The sequence below is a fragment of the Pogona vitticeps genome, chromosome 1, assembly GCF_051106095.1.
Source record: "Pogona vitticeps strain Pit_001003342236 chromosome 1, PviZW2.1, whole genome shotgun sequence".
Classification (NCBI taxonomy): Eukaryota; Metazoa; Chordata; class Lepidosauria; order Squamata; family Agamidae; genus Pogona; species Pogona vitticeps.
In genome coordinates this window covers 274326548-274340531 of record NC_135783.1, presented here as the reverse complement: position 1 = coordinate 274340531, position 13984 = coordinate 274326548, and the positions used below count along the sequence as shown (strand labels likewise).

At 39.9% G+C, this 13984-nt stretch overlaps 1 long non-coding RNA gene across 1 annotated transcript in view; it reads left to right on the top strand.

Moving 5' to 3' along the window:
• Window positions 1–8707, top strand: part of LOC140702467 (uncharacterized) — a 46480-nt gene extending 37773 nt beyond the window's left edge. Inside the window, exon 3 of the long non-coding RNA XR_012081654.2 lies at window positions 995–8707. This is a non-coding gene — a long non-coding RNA (uncharacterized LOC140702467). The remainder of the gene's footprint in view (window positions 1–994) is intronic.
• Window positions 8708–13984: the final 5277 nt, after the last annotated feature.

Here is a 13984-nt window from a genome sequence, read left to right as displayed (position 1 = left end):
TTCTGTGTGGCCCAGCTTTACTGATTAATTGCCTATGATTTCATTATTGCTGCTATTTCCCACAAGAAGGGCTTTAAATACTTTTTCTTATTCTTATTATCTTTTTATCTTTCAAACATTTTAAGGACAGCTGTTTGAATAGAAACTGAACCCAATCTAGGTAGCACAGGTTAAAAAAATGATTCCATCCCTAAAGAAGGCGCCACAGCAAGATGGGACTCTTAGCAAATGGACAGGCAATCCCATGTGTTTGTACTAAAGCCGTTGATTCACTCTTCACATCTCTCACTCAAGTCATCCATCACAACATAACCAAAATAGAGCTCAGAGTGCAGCTGTGAGCATGCCACTGTAAATGAACCTCCTGCCAACAGAGCCCTGCCCCCGCCAAGTTGGTGTCACAAGAGGGGGGGGAATGAAGCTGGAAAAATAAACTAATCAGGTATCACAATCCTTTCCCTTAAAACAACACTTTTAACCCTTTGCAAGAACATTAATTAGTAGGTCCCCGGCCAGAAGGTGACCCATTGAGGGAATATGCCAGTCTCCCTTTGAAGATGATTTTGTCCTACACTGCCTGTACAATTCTTCATGAATCATACTTTCTTTTAAAACTCTGACGTAATTGTATGCAGGAGAATCATAGCAACAATGCATTTATTCAAGATTTTTTAAAATCATGTAAGTTTGCATACCTAAGCTAGAATGAATATTTTGTGAATCACTTGTAGGGTGATGGAACCTCGTGGCCAGTGGTTACGCTGCAGTACTGCAGTGAAGACTCTGCTTATGATCTGAGTTCAATCCTAGGCTCAGGTAGCTGGTTTGAGGTTGACTCAACCTTCCATCCTACTAAGATTGGTAAATTGTGTACCCAGCTCACGAGGGGGGAGGGCAGGATGTGCAGCCTGCATAATTAAATTATAAACTGCTCAAAGAGTGCTTTAAGCAGTATGAGGTGGTATATAAGTAGCACATTTTGCTTTGCTTTTAGGTCATTGCATACAAAAGGACCATGAATTTCTTCTTAAAAGAAATGATATAGCAAAGAAACAAGGAGCAAGGAGGAGGAGTCCACTTGAATGTCAAATCTTATGTACAGAATTTAGATATAATGCAGAGATTGTCAAAATTAGATGTTTGGATCACAACTCCCAGATTCTTCAAGCTGTGGGCCACTGGTTATTCTAGCTGGTTGACTGTGGAAGTTATAGTCCAAAAAACTTACTTTGCCAGTCTCACAAAGAGTAGCATGCATTAATATCACAATTAAAATACAGTCAACCCTCGACTTACAAACGGCTCGAGTTACAAACATTTCGACTTACAAACCACTCTGATAAAAAAATATTGACTCGACTTGCACACTTAGATTCGAGTTACAAACCAAAAAAAATGTGTTTGAGGTGGGGAAAGCATGAAGTTTGAACTTTCAGTTAACCGTTGGCCAGTGAAGAGGGTGCTTATCTGCTTCCTCGTTCTTCCCAGCGTTTTGAGAGTGGATTTGGAGACAGTCTTCAGACTGCCTGGTACTGCCTGGTACTGCTGGTATTGCCTGGTACAGTGCGGTACGGACTGTATTTTTATTTTTTGGCGCTTTTTTAATTTTTGATTTTTGGATTTTTAAAAGGTGTTCCCTCCCTCCTTTGCTGCCCTCCCTTTCCCCAAAAGGTGCTTGTATTGGCTTGTCTTGATTTAAAAGGTGCTTTTCAAGGTGATCTGTTGTCTGAAAGGTTCTTGGTTTTTTCCAGAAGGTACTTGTCTTGGCTGAAAATGTGCTTTTCAGGGTGTTCTGTTGAAAAGGTGTCTGTTCCCTCCTTCTCTCCCTCATTTCTTTCCTCTTTTTTTAACCTAAGTCATCTTAGGTTAAAAGGAAAAAAAGAAAAAAAATTCTGCCCCTAGTGGTAGGAACGGATTAACCGGCTTTGCCTTAGTTCCTATGGGAAATGCCCCTCAACCTAAGAACCAAAAACAGCCGGAACAGATTAATTGGTTTTCAGTGCATTCCTATGGGAAATGCTGATTCGACTTACAAACTTTTCGACTTACAAACTGCCTTCCAATACGGATTAAGTTTGTAAGTCGAGACCCCACTGTAGAAGAATCACAGAACTGTAAAGCTGGAAGCAACCACGAGGTCACTGAGTTCACCCCCCCTCCATTAGTGGAACTCCACACAGATTTGTGTACTGGACAGCTAAATAAAATATTTTCTTGGTACTTGGTTTTCTTGTATTGAAGTTATCTTTTCTTTGGGGTTTGGTTCAAAGTGTAAGCTTGTGAAAAGGAAGTAATGAGTTCTGTATCTTTAACTATTGTGTAGATGAGAGAATTTTGGTGGTGCAATAACCCCTCCTGTGTTAGTGACCCCTCATGGGTTCACCTGACTGTGCTGACAATATTCTAAGTGGTGCTGAGAAATTATGTCCAGTTCACACTTTAAATTCTCCACAGTTCCTCAGAATGAGGCAGAAGCTGAGGAAGTGAGAAAAGTTATACAGGTGCTGTTCTTTATTCTGTGATTTGTGAAATGATTTGAAAATGCCTGGTTTGTCAGGAAATGGTAGTAGGAGACTGAAGGAATGTCATAGAATTGAGCCAGCGTAGCAGAGCAATAAGAATCACTTCTGCTGTTGGAAAGTATAGTGTGTTGTGCTCTGCAAAATGAGTCTTCCACAAGGAAGTAGGTTGAGCTAAGTGAAAAAAAGTAGGTTGAGCTAAGTGAAAAATAACTTGTGTACCTTGACATATTGCCCTTTCTTCTTGTTGAGATATATGTGTCTAACCAGAAGGAGCAAGAATCAGGTTCAAATCTACATTCAGCCATGACATTGACTAGGTGAGCTTGGGCCAACCACCACCTGATCAACCTGACCTAACATGACCAGACTGGCTGTGAGGCAAATAAATAGGGTGAGGGGAACTCTTTGAAGGAAAGTGGTACACAAATGTGGGGGAGAAACAGAATGTTCTTCATTTTATGTATGACAGAAGACAGCCTATAATAATATGGTGTTCATAACCAATTTCCTCTAAAAGGAAGAAAAAAATCATACAGTTGCTCCAGTAAATGGGACATACAGCAAAACTGGGCATCAGTCAGACTTCTCCCACTATACATTCATGGTCATTTTCAGCACAATGAAGCTGACTGTATGACTCTTAAAACAAATATCCTTAAAATATGTGGTGTTACATGAGCATAAAACTGTTGAATGCAATAACAAACTCAGACTCGATCAGTCCTATCATACAAACTGAAGGGTTGGGGGATTTTTTTGGTTTGTTTTTTTAAAAAAAGAAACCCAAAAGGCAATTTCCAAGACATCATTAACTTGAAGAAACATTCACAGGGAACAAATTTGTCCCACTGTTGTTGGTTTTACTTCCCCTACTCTGGATTCCAAAACCTTTAATTGCTTACAGTGATGTTTAAATTTACCCAAGGGTGGGCTCCAGTGAAGAAATAACATCAGCTCTAATTATGTTTATTTTCCATCGAACTCACACCATGCCATCATGGACTGAATAAAATTAAATCCTTGAAGTTTCAAAAACAATGAGTGTGTGTAGACAAAAACTCATAGAGGCAGAGAAATTCTATACCAGACTTGTTCAGGTATCATATTATCAGTTCCTACTGGGCCACCACAGGAGGACGATCATGGTGCAGATTCATTATCATTCTCCAACCAAGAAGGGAATGGGTTGAACAGATGCCAGTCCCACTCCAGACACAGTACAAAAATGAACATAGCAGTCATCACCATTAATAGAGCTGTCAGCCATCCATATCATCCATGCCAATTTCAACTATGCCCAACATGAAATTCTGCTACAGATTTCTCCTAGGGAAGGCACAGGCTTGCAGTCAGCCACGTCTTTCACTGGGGACTTGTGTGCCTATTGTAAACAAAGGTACGTATGTGTATATTTTCTTTTGGAGGCAACAGACAGAGGAGTGTTTGTCTAACATGGCATGCTGGCAAGTTTCAGCTTCTGTATGTGTTTGTGTGTGAGAGAGAGATGTTCAAATTCAGGTAAAGAGGTAAAGTTCATCACTGGGATTACACAACCCATCACTGGGATTACATTACTTCCTCCAGGCAATTAAAATCTGCTCTGAAAAGTTGGAAAGCCCTTCAAAGCAGGATTTTGGTTGGTCTAGAGCAGTGGTCCCCAACCTTGGGCCTCCAGATGTTCTTGGATTTCAACTCCCAGAACTGCTGGCCAGCACAGCTGGTGCTGAAGGCTTCTGGGAGTTGCAGTCCAAAAACACCTGAGTAACCCAAGGTTAAGAACCACTGGTCTAGAAGACTGCAGTGAGAATGCAAGGGAAAGAATGCCCATCATGCTAATGATTCTTGGCACTAATGTGACATTGCATTCAGGCTTCTGGTTGCTGCAAAAATCATTCATACTAAGGATTTTGGGATACCTGAACAGGTATTGGCTCAATTGGAAGTCAAACCACTAGTGTATATTGTGAGTAGTCTGACCCAGTGATGGGATGTATGCACATGAGAGAGAGCCAGATAGCCAGAAGAATTGTTCTTGTACATTCTAAGTCAGTGGCCCCCAACCTTGGGCCTCCAGATGTTCTTGGACTTCAACTCCCAGAAATCCTGGCCAACAGAGGTGGTGGTGAAGGCTTCTGGGAGTTGTAGTCCAGGAACATCTGGAGGCCCAAGGTTGGGGACCACTGTTCTAAGTCACTGGTTCTTAACCTTGGGTTACTCAGGAGTTTTGGACTGCAACTCCCAGAAGCCTTCACCACCAACTGTGCTGGCTGGGGTTTCTGGGAGCTGCAGTTCAAAAACATCCGAGTAACAAAGGTTAAGAACCACTGTTCTAAGTAACCTCTTGTTGATGTGGAGATTGTTATTCCCATGCTCTGCTTCTTTTCCAAAGTCAGTGAAATTGTTATTCTCCTTTGTAAGAGAAAGGTAGGACAAGACACCTTCCCCCATAATGTTTACCAGCATGCCTTCACACATGGGACCCAGACTTAGGGTCTTCTGTAAACAAATTTAGTTTTCTATCTCTGAATGGATTTCTTGAAGCAATAAACATTATGCTTTCTATTTTCATCTGCTTACAAATGTTCAGACCAGTTACGTCTGCTTAATAGTCATAATCTCAGTAGTAACCAACTGTGGTAGTAACCAACCAACTATTGTAAATACCTACAATAGTGACTAACTATCAGGTTTTGCTAGGCTCCAGATCCCAGCATTCCTCACCATTACCTATGCTAGCTGTATCTGAGGGGGTTAGTAATGCAACCACACCTGAAAGATCACAGTTACCCTCTCCTAATTTAAGGTAATATATTTCTCTTTGCATTTTTTCAAATGGCTTTTTTTTAATGACCAATGTTTACTTGACATATTTTTTAACCTGATGAGATCTGGCTTTAGCATGTGAGAATGACAGTAATTTGGGATGATGCTACATTATTTTCAGTGTTCTTACCAGGGAACTCAGTCAGTTAATTGCAGAAATTTAGATTGTCATCTAGTTTACAAAATATCTTCTGCATTTTCCAAACTCAGACTTCTCCAGAACCCCAAAATGAAGTGCATATGATGGGAAATGGGTGTCTATAAACAGACATTTCCATACTCAACTGAGCATGAACTAAACCTACTTTCCCTGTTCTCTCCATTTCTCTCTCAGAACCCCACATACTTTCCATTTTGCCTGCCTGCCAGCTTGTCTTTGTCATAGTTCATATTTGGTCCATGTTTATATTTCAGTAGTTGCTTGATTTAATCACTAGTTTTAATTGTCCAGAAACCTCTTCCTTGAAGCAGACCATAGACTTAATGCAGCCTTATATTTTGCCAGTCATTCTGAATAAATTGGGGAGAAGAAACAACTTCCTCTATACTGAAGGGAATTACTTATTTGGTATTTTAATTCTGAAAGATTATTCCTCACTCACTTGCTACTGTAGCCTTAACCAGCAGTCTTCAGAATGAAGGTGAATTACAGAGTGACACTGACATTAAACATTCATTACTAACAAAGATTGTTCACTGCAGAAACAACTCCACCGTTTCCATACTGCTTACTGTCACTCTCAATGTGTACCTCAGAGTAAATTGCACTTAATTCAACAGGGCTTCCTCCTGAATAAATACACCAAGGATTGTTCCATCAGAAAGATGTGCCATTGACTGCCCTTTGAACAAGCTTCCCACATTTGGTTATAACCTAAGGCTGAAATCCTGTTGGTTATTTATGGTGACATAAGTGAAATGACATAAATCCTAGCAGCAAATTGCCACTAGTAAATGAGTCACTGCTTATATTCCTTTTTGTGCACCAGTCACACAATTGGCTGTAATTTCCACTCTTCCACTTACAATGGCAGAAATAATAAGTTGGATTGTCCCCTAAGAATAGCTTATACCCAACATGCCAACTTAAGGTAACCTTTTCCAAGGTCTTCCGGGTATAAAGTATTAAAGAATGGTTTACCATATTCTTCTTTTGGGGGGGCATCTTGCAACTGTGCAGTTTACCCTTGGGTCTTCTCCTGAGAGGTACAATGAGGGACTGAATTCCCTACCTCCAGCTATGGTGCCCAGTCCACTAGGCTGGCCAGCCAGCTCCCATCCTCAAACCCCATATCAATGTTTTCTTTACATTCCCAGGTTTCCTGTTTAATTTACTAACAGCAACTACTAGTATTGAGTGCTAGTAAAGAAACATATCAGTTATTGAATAGTTTGGAGGGACCCAGTAAGGCCAAATGTTGTCAACAATAAGCTGAGGTCCTCATAGTGTGTTGTTGCATACTTACACAGTTAAGATGCCATTGTGTTAAAAAATTACCCAAGGTTCAATTGACTCTCTGGGGAGAAGACAATAGCTAATATTAAATTTGCATATTTGTGTGTTCACCTGCCAGAAAGGGCATAACCACACAAAGCAGCTGACAATATCTAATACAATAAAATATTAAAAATAATTCTTCTTTTAAAATTTTATTATTCTGGCTTAATAGTTTTCCAAGCCTTAAATACAAGAAATCACTGGCTCAGTATACTGCCAGATATAAAAAAGATGTGTTTTTCCAAGCTATTTCTCTATGGCTTAGATTACCTTTCTTAACACATTTTTTACCATCCATCATGTCTTGGACAAATCACTTGCCATCTATCATGAAGTAAAGCACTAGGAAAGGTAATCTTGTCTTCTTTGTTTGGAAAATTCTACTGCTCGTTTGGACCCTGCCTTGGAATAAGCAAACGAAATCACAGGAGTGTTTTCATACACTGTTCAGAAAATGAAGCCATACAGAAAGTAACCACGCTACACAATTTTATTCTTGAAAAAGTCGGGGGGGGGGGGCAGTAAGGCAGAAACCATTTGGTTTCAAAAATACAGAAGATGAAATTGGTAATGTATATAACATAGATACTAATAGCTGGCAGGGGGTGTTGTTGTTTTTAACTGGTCTCAGACAAAACTGTTATCAAGCCATTATTTGGGGGCTTCAAATAACAATGGCCTCCATTTGTTCATTTCTTTTGCCACTGCATCATACATCTTTTGCCTTAGCACAGAGAACTCCATTAAGGAGAAAAGATAGAATAGCTATGCAATACTGTACCTTCTCATAACTGCTAGCATGAGGAGAGCTCACCTTCCAGAAAAGCTCTAAATGCACCCTAATAAAACACATCTTCTGGCATGAAGAAATTAAAGTAAGGCACAAATGATGATAAATCCCCCCCTTCGCCCCATTTTCATAGTCTTTCGAGATGCTTCATTGGGCATATTCTGCAGGGAAACAACTATTTACACTTATATTTAAAAGACAGCAATTTTATTTGAATAGTCTGAGTAGTGCAGAAAGGAGTGTAAAAAGTGGCTGATGTGTTCCACTTGATTAAACCAAAACAAAACCCTGGTGGGTGTTAATTACACTAACTACATTGGTGACATCACATTAAGTTACTTTTTATTTCTATAATTCTATCAAATGATGCCAATCATATAATTCAACTCTGTAATTCTATTACATGCAGAATTTGCTGAGAAATGATTTGGTGCAAAGACCTGTCTAGTAGCTTCTTGTTCCTGTTAATTTGGAAGTGAAAATTGGGGGGGGGGGGGAGATATGATAACACTTTTCAAATACCTGAGAGGCTGTAATACAGAGGAGAGGCAGGATCTCTTCTCAATCATCCCACAGTGCAGGACACACAACAATGGGCTCAAGTTACAGGAAGCCAGATTTCAGTTGAATATCGGGAAAAACTTCCTAACTGTTAGAGCAGTACGGCAATGGAACCAATTGCCTCGAGAAGTGGTCAGTGCTCCAGCACTGGAGGCATTCAAGAGAAATGTAGACAATCGCCTGGCAGATATCCTTTGATTTGTATTCCTGCATTGAGTAGGGGGTTGGACTCAATGGTCTTATAGGCAACTTCCAACTTCATTGTTTTATGATTCTATGAAACAGAAGCACTTAAAAATACTGTAACAAAAAGACTTTTACATATTCTGTAGTTATGCAGAAGTATACAATGTTTAAAATTAATGTAGAAATAAAATTTTAGGAGAAAAAATATTTATTTATTTCCTTTGTTTGCTTATTTGATTTCTATGCTGCCACATTAGTGCAAAGCACTATTCTTGATGGTTTATAGCACAATAAAATGGAATAAACCATAAACAAAACAACAAAAAACCATAAATAAGTACCAACGAAAATGTATGTCAAATGTTGCTGCTATAAAGATAAGAAAATTCAAGGAACTCATCTCATTTTCTTGAGAAGGAATTTTCAGATTCACAATGAACCCCAAAACCTGAAATCTCAGTCCTCACTGCCATCTTTGGATTTACAAGAGTGACAATGGAATAGATCACTGTCTAATTATAGCTAGATTATAATGCTGGATTTCACAATTTAAAAATAAGGGGGGGGGGGGAAATCAGTTTCTTCTTCAATTCCAGAGAAGAGGAAAGGGGGTTAAAGAGGGGACTGTCCATGTCCTGGCTGCCAAGTTGTATTCTGTGCCCCTCTCCAACACCCTAGCAAAACCCAGCTAATGAGAAACATGGCAGCTCAAACCTGGGGTGGGGTAGAAGCAGCAGTTTAGGGGAAGACAACATAATGAGCTCACCAATGGGATCTCTACAGAGGCTTGTATTCCAGATAGTCTTGCCTACAGCATGGGGAGCTTTTCCACATCTTGTGCCACCATGTACTTCTACAGCTTGTGGAAGGCTCACCACCAACATGCAGTGGTGCCTCACTTAATGATTACCTCGTTAAGCGACGAAACCACTTTACAATGAAGTTTTTGCGATCGCTGTGATGAAGTGTATTTTTCTAATTAGAGATGGGTTATGTAGTCATGTCTTAACCATAGAGGAATCCATTTTGAGTCTGACACAGGCTAAGTTCTGGAAAATTACTAGTAGCTATTTTCAGCTTTTCTTATCGCTGCAGCTGGAGAGAAAAACACGGCAGAGTCAAAATATCTCTAACCTGAATGATAAACAATTCTTTGGTGTTGGTGGGAAAGTAGGGCGTACCCTATGCTAATTCTTGCCTTCGTGATTGGTTGAGTATGTCAGGAGGGGGCAGGTTGGAGAAATTTACAAGAGGTTGGAAAAAGTAACTGGGGAGGGAGAAGAGAGTTTTGGGTATCTGAAAACATGGCGTTGCATCTCTTTGATTCAAGTGAAGGAACCTAAACCAACAATATGGACTGCGTAAGAATATCGTTTGTTTACCTTAGTTTATAGTTTAGTTTTTGTTTTGTTTAATAGTTAATTTTTATAGAAGGTGCTGAACCGTTATGCTGTTGCTTAGAAATGAAACTGTAGAGAAATGTTTTCTTTGTTCACTTAAATAAACTTATGTTGTTTAATAATTGGCCTTTCTAGTCCTTTGAACAGAACGGTTTCCCTATAGATAATTAATTTGGCTTACGTTACCAAAATTGAGTCATTAAACAGTAAAGATGCGGTATTAAGTGGTTTCTTTTTAATAAAATCGAAACAGACTTTAAATGCAGGCTGCCAAGAGTTCATGTCCCGGGAACTGTGTTGACTCAAGCAGTTAACTCCGAACGGGGGTGAATGGAGCCTGGATTTTCCTGTTTCGTGGTTTTTGATCTCATTTATGGGACCAATAACTCACAATCGCTATTGTGATCGCAAAACGATGTTCCTATGGGGGAAATTGCTTAACGATGATCAGTTTCCTGCTTCAGGAACCGATTTTTCACTAGATGACAATTTTAAAATAGCTGATCAGAGGCTCTAAAATGGCCGCCCGCTGTGCAAAATGGCTCCCCGCTGTGCTTTAGGATGGATTTCTCGCTTTACAGGCACCGGAAAATGGCTGCCTTATGGGTTTACAGGTTAGGATACCAGGGTTAGCACTCCATCTTGTGTCAGATGGCATTACAGCATCAAGCATGTGTACCCAAGTCCTTGATCCTTCCCTTTTGGTACACATCATCATCAAAGGCATCCTTCAGTCTCGAGAGACTATGGTAACGTGCTCTGTATGGAGGACTTGGAACAGCGTCTAGTGTTTTGACGCTGTACGTGAAACTGGAGTGTCCTCTCCAGGGCACGAAGCCTGGGCAAAATAATATGGAGGATAGGCTGTTATCCAACCAGCAAATACCCCATCTCCATGTCACTGAAATAGTCCAATGGAAAGGCAAGGGCCAATACAACTGGTTTCAACGATGTCGCAAGACTTGACAGAATGATACGAACTGCCTCTGGGACTCCGGCTCCGGATTTTGCCTCGAGGTTAACTCCTGAAGCCTTTTCCATCAGTGGATATAGCCACAAGGCAGTGGAGGTTTGAAATCGGAGTTTTCTTTCTCCTAGATGGGCAGCCTTCCAGGGCTGAATGAGTTCCACCTACCCGGCACAGGTACACAGGCAAGCACAAATGCAATGTACATACAAACATCTTTGTATTAGTCAGGATCTGTTCGGAGAAGGGGTGCACACAAACCGGGTCAGTCTATCTGAGCAAGGCTTTGGTTTGTGTTGATTATCAATGGCACACATTCTGAATATCTGCCCTATCCCTTCAAAGATAAATAATTTTAAGTTCAGTTGCATAACACATGTCCAAATGACCAAATTATGTTGTTTCAAATATAAACTACCATTTGCTTTGCTGTTGTCTTGTGTCACCAAGTTGGAACTGACTAATAGAAACCCTATTAGGGCTTTTAAGGCAAATGAGATATTTAAAAAGTGGTTTTACCAGTTCCATACCCCCAGTGAGTTTCCATGGTTAAGTGAGAATTTTAACTCAAGCCTCCTGAGACCTAGTTCATCACTCTATCCACTACACCACCCTGGGGATTTCACATTCACTGCAAAAAGGTATATACTGTATTTGTAAATACAGTACCAGAAAGAACTGTATCCAATTTGACAATAAATAGAGGGGGACTCAAATGCTTCAGGGACCCACAAAACATTTAATTGCCACTTTTGAACTAAAGAGACTTATTTCAGGTTCCTTAACTGAGCTGAAGCTTATAGAAATGTTGTGTGTACATGGCAGTGCACAGAAGGCTACAACCAAGGTTTACATCTTTGCTGTTTTTTAGAGTCAATATTTGGAATGAAAGAGTGAGGAGAACAGAGGTCAAGGAATACTTCTTCATATTTTCCTCTCTCCAAATGCATTTCTGATGTTTCTCATGAATCTGCTATATCCTCCTGTCCCCTCCAGACCTCTGTCTAAATCAAAATGCACTAAAAATGTCCAAACATCTTGTGACTAGCTTGGACTTGTTCCCACCACTTTACATTCATTTCTGCATATATTTCAACTTGGTTGAACAAAGATAACATCCAAGACTAGGAGTCTGACTTGCAAAATATTGAGAAGTCATTAATCATTTCTTTTCTCTCCCCTACCCCAAAGATCTGTGTAAATACCCATTCAGTTGATATGTGTTCATATAATTGGTGCTGCGTATTAAAGCACAATTCAGAATAAAAACAGATTGATAATAAAACAGTCATATCTTAGTAATTAATTGGTAATGTACTGCCATCAGGTATCTGTTTAATGAAGCTTATTTATAACCCCTCTGACACCATAAACATTACTGGGCTCCAGGAGTTAACAGAAAAACAGACCAACTGCATTCAATTAGAGTTTCCCCAAACAAAAGGGAAAGATAATAAGGTAGTGGAAGGTCCCCACTTCAAAGCAACCTACCTGAGATGGCAAGTACATATTTTGGTCTTTGTGTGGGCAGTCCCATCTCAGACGAGAAAAACTCTTCAACACTGGAAATAGCTTTTTATGAAGAAAAGGACAAGTGGTAAAGACATCATGATATCACTAGCAAGCAATAACAAATTCCACATTCTAAAAATACAATTCAGCTAAGGAGATGTGGGAATTGTGAAAATTAGCCCATGGAAGTGCAAGATAGGATCACATTATATCATTACATAGCTTGCTCTTTAAGAAAAATATTACAGGTATGCGGGAAACCCCCAACTTGCTCTTCCCTGAACAAAAAGTATACCGGTCAAGTTGGGCATGCCCTTCCTTCTATCCATTGGAAAACATCCCATGCACTCTGTCCCCTGGGGTATGACTCTATCTGTGTATTTCCAGATCTCCATTGAAAACAAAACAAACCATGAACGGGGAAGTCACCAATGACTATGTCCCAGGGGACATAGTCAGTGCACAGAAGGCTACAGAAGGACACAGCCTATTCATTCAAAGTCCATGCTACAATTATCTACAATCACACACACACACTCTTAATAGTGTGGTAATATTTCAGTAAAGTTTAGAAGACTAAGCTCAGTGAGAGAAGAAAGCAAAAAGAAAATTCTAGGAATGCAGAAAGGTTACTTAAACACTGATGCAAGTCTTCCTCTTCACCTTGGAACTCATAAAAAACAGGGTGGAGCTGCTGTTTACCACAGATTCACTTCAGTCTGAGCCCTCCCAGGTGTTCAGGGGTTGAAGTGCCAGGAGAGGTTCAGGGCTTTTGTCAGCTGTCATTAATCTTCTTTGGTGCCAGCAGCTCAGTCTACTTTTGATTTTCCCTTTCCTCAGTTCAAATTGCTGGCTATCTTTTTAATCCTACAAACCCTAAATGGGATATGAAGGATCCATTGTGGTATCACTCCAGCCTGGGGTGGGGTTGGGGGTGGGGGTAGGGGGGTGGGGGGTGAATAGTAGCTTTTGCCCCATAGTAACTTGTAAATAACTAAAATACCTCCATCCAAAGCCAGTGCAAATTCTGAAAAAAGGAGAAACGAGAATCATTTGAAGGCCACTTAAGTTGACTCTTACAATGTGTATAGAGCTTAACAGAAGCAAGAAAAGAGTTAAATCAGAAAGCAGTAGCTTTCTTTTAATTACTTTCTAAATCCTTTGAAATGTTAGTTTCCTTCGTAGTGAACCAGAGAGAAAAAGGGATTCCAAGTCAAATTAGTGATCATAAAGGCAGAACTGTTAATGAGATGAACATAAATTAGTGACCAGTATGCAGATACACATGCTTTTTTTTTCTGTTTTCTTTTTCTTCTTCCTTTTTTTTTTTTGCTTCTGCCACTGCTGGAGAAAAACCAGTCAAATCCAAATTGATTTCTGTGGGAAAATAATACAAACGGGGCCTGGTAAGAATGAAGTAGTGTTAAAGCTAGAAAAAGGCAATCTTTATTTGTGGGGATGATTCACTTAGAAGAAAGAACTACCCCAACACAGTGGACAGCAAAACAAAATTTTAAAAAAATCCGAACAAAAACAGGCATGCATACAATTCTGTGTGCAGAATTTTAGAGGTGATCTGCTAAGTGAAAAGCACAAAAATTGCACCCCACAAAGCAGAAACTAAAGCAGATGTACATGCTGCACTGAAGGCTTGTGTGAGTCAAGGAATGCACTGCCTAGATTATCTTTACTACAACAAGACCTGGAAACTGACTAAGTTAAGAC